Raw genomic sequence first — 3,714 nt, 5'->3', positions numbered from 1 at the left:
ACAGATTCAATAACCAGGTCCTCTGAAGCTCAGACATCAAAGTTACTGAAGCAGTGTGGGATCATCTTGACAGAGAACAGAACATGTCCTTCAAGAAGTCTGGAGAATGAGTCCTGAAGACTGCAAAATTACAAGAAAACTTGTACCCTTCAGTTCAGGCTGTTAAAGATGGTGTTCACACCTTATATATTGAGTTCCAAGCTCAATAGATAATTGTACAAACTCTGCTTTTGCCTTATATGATGTATTTCCGTATATTTTTGAGCACGTGTTAATCACTGCACCAATGTCCCGTTATCTTGCAATACCAAGGAAATCAGGGGTTTCTTGAACTTTTACACAACACTGTAGCTCTAGTTCTGTGAAGTTGCTATATTTGATTTTTCTTTCTTTTTTTAAAAATTATTTTAAATATTGGACTTCCTTGCTTCAGCTAAGTGCGTCAAGCCGCTAACTTTAATACATGCTGTGTCCTGTTTGCTTAGTAATTACTTACTGAATAGGTTCTGATAATATCAGCCAAATATGCAGAAGGTCCCATGAAGCTTCCTAAAAGCAGAGGATGAGATTAATCTCTGCTTGCTAATGTGTTTTCTGAGAATTACCAGCATCAGATACAACCAGTAACAAAATAATGGGTCATTGCAGATTTTGCTTTCCGCAAGATCTGAACTTTTTCAAAGTGCAGTCCATGGTACAGTGCATCTGTTGTCAAACAGTTTTCAATGAGGTCTTCTTAGGACTGCAGTGTAGCACAAAGTATGCGTATTACATGACACGGTGGTAACAAGGTATATTTGTCATTTAGTTCTGGAGTCTATCAAGCTAATATCAGTTAAACTGTACCTCTCACTACAACTGCAGTCTGACCTATGACCTCAGTGATATCTTACTCTAACTTCCTTTTAGTTATTTCCCTTGTTGTTTTCTGCACCCCTGACAAGAAAACACCTTTAAAGAATGCATTCAGCGCTATTCTTTAAATTAGATTCTCAGGTCAGCATTGCCCTGATCTCTTTACACACAGCCATGTGGGGTCAAATGCTCTGGAGCAACATTTTTAAATTTCATAAAAAGACACATTGTCGTATGTTTGCCTTTCTTGTCAAAATTACGCTTTGAGACAAACGACTTTTTCTCTGCAGCGAATAAAAATGTGCGTAATAAACAAAGACCAGACAAAGGCTTCGTAATTGAATCAACCGTCACTCTCTTTTCTGGAGCATCCCTCGGCCTAATTAAGGATTGCTCACTGGTTGTCATGGGAGACAATGACAACCTGAATAGAGCTGTCACTCTGGATCAGACTGACATGTTGCCTTGGCAACGAGGGTCAGTGGGTTTGCAGTTCATGTGGAGGATGTAAGATCGGAGGAGGAGGAGGAGGAGGAGAGGAGGAGCAGGAGGAGGACAGAAGCGTAGAGGCTGTAAAGAGAATCTATAGCCAAGAATCTGCTGGGGGTCAGTCTTGCATTAGTATTTCACAAAAGCAGTTTTAAAAAGCACTGAAAGAGACTCTCTGAAGGTCAGTGTTGCATTAGGGATGTTTCAAAATGCTATTTGCTAAGTGTTATATACTATGTGTCTGATGGGACTTCACTTCATTTAACCTTTATCTGTGATTTATCTCCATTACATGGATTTTGCAAACATATGACTCAATGCCCTTTAAGGCTTTTAACCATCTGATCTGTGTGCTTTTCACAACGTCTCATGCTTAAGACTGGATCACGCCAGAATGATTTGCATGTGTCTCCATAAGCCGAGTTACTGTGTAAATATCATGTTGTTGTGAAGCTCTGAATGACTCCTCTGTGTCAACAAACTGTGGCTCTGTCCTGGAGATGCCATTGTGTTTTAATAAATCAACATGGATGAAAACATGTCTATAAATGGCTCTTTAGGGGGTGAAAGTCTGTCTCCCTCCCCTCCTTCGTATCAGTCCACTCAGAATGCTCTTTTTATTTGCCGAGACATTCGGGTGAAGCGTGCCACTCTTTATGTCTTGGCAAAAATCCACACCCATCAATTTCAAAAGCTCTTTATTTTTCCTACTACACACACACACACACACACACACATACACGCACGACAGAAAAGTGGCCCCTCCATTCTTCATAGCAGCCCTGTATTTTTGAAAAGGCCTGGCTCAGATATCCTATAGGCAGGAGTACCAGCTGTCACCATAGCTGGCCCCCACTCAGCACCAAGTGGGGACCCAAAACTCTCTGTGTCTGTCAGTGTCTCCATCCCACTGTCTAGCCCTTCGCCTGGCCGACACTGGCTACTTTCACTGTCTCTCTTTTAGATCCCGTTCATCTCTCTCTGTTTACTTTTCTCTCTCTCTCTGCTCCGTCTTTCCCTCTAATTATATTGCATTCTAATTTTTCATTTAGGAAGAAAAAAGTGCTTCCTTTTGCTTTTGGAGGGAGACGCCACAAAAAAGAAAATGATACAGGAGATGGGACAAAGAAGAGGGCTGGCCCATTCATTGAGTGTAAGGCCGCAGACTGGGCCACACGTCCCCTTGACACACTCATACACACAAACACACACTTCACCCCACCCCAGTCAGCCTCTAATCTGCACTGTTCCACCCTGAGGGCCTGAGGCTGGGGCAGCTGCTACTGATGGAGCCAGAGAGCCAGCTGTCCTCACACACACACTTCTCCAACTCATTCATTTGGGACAAAGGAGCCAGGATAGGGGTGAGTGTGTATGTGTGTGGGGGGCTCATGATATTGGAGTGTGCCATGGTCATGAGGAGGGGGGCCCTTCACAGCCAGTAAAGTGGTTTTTATGTACACTTTGTGTCTCAGCAACAGTTGGCAGCACGTGTGTCAATGACACGCCTCACTCTTTTATTGTCCATGAAGTCAGAGGGTTTGGGGTGACCTGGGCCAAACACAGTGGCACACTTATACAGAGATCTATGTGCTCAAATAGAGGACAGTAAGGAAGTCAGGTAACCTCTCAGAAACACAACCAGTCAAGAGCAGAAAAAACAAAAACAGATATACTGTTTGCACTGCCTATTTCTTGAATTTCATCATCTTGCAACATCTGCAGGAGACTTGTGTTTGCTTGTTTTTTGGGTTTTTCCTGTAACAGGCGGGTCTTCTATATGATTGGATTTGCACGTGTGTTAATAGAGAGTTAGAACTGCCGAGAAGGGGCATTAAGTTCTTGTCTGTTTTGGTTATAAAAGAAAAGTTCTTAGCAGAAATTCAAAAACATCACATCAATGGATTCAACCTTTAGGCTCTGATTGGTTTATCTCTATCTCCAACTGCTTCACTTTCTGGCTCCTGCTGGTATTGGTTATCCTCACTCTTTGTTCCTGATTGGCTCAGCTGCAGATTGCACTCACGCTAAGCTGCATGATTGGTGGAGTATCAGCCGAGCAATTGCTGTGATTTGCCCTTGGTTATGCGTTCACCAGTGTTTTCTAGATTCTGCAGCTGCTTTGGAGACACGGTGAAAGCCAGCGTGTTTGTTCGGGTGGCTGCATGAGGTGGGTTAGGTGTGTAGTTAGTAACTAAGGGCCATATGGCCGATGACACATATATACACGCGCTTGCTCTTGTGCACACACACCTGACGGCTGCCTCACACCTGCTGCACTGTCTAAGGTTGAGTAAGACCTGGATCAAAGGAAACAAGCCCTTGGGGGCTTGTGCGTGCGTGCATTTATGTGTGTTTGCATGCGTCTGT

The sequence above is a fragment of the Oreochromis niloticus genome, linkage group LG12 (assembly GCF_001858045.2).
Source record: "Oreochromis niloticus isolate F11D_XX linkage group LG12, O_niloticus_UMD_NMBU, whole genome shotgun sequence".
NCBI classification, from domain to species: domain Eukaryota; kingdom Metazoa; phylum Chordata; class Actinopteri; order Cichliformes; family Cichlidae; genus Oreochromis; species Oreochromis niloticus.
The sequence above is the reverse complement of the archived record's forward strand: the minus strand, read 5'-3'. Positions refer to the sequence as shown.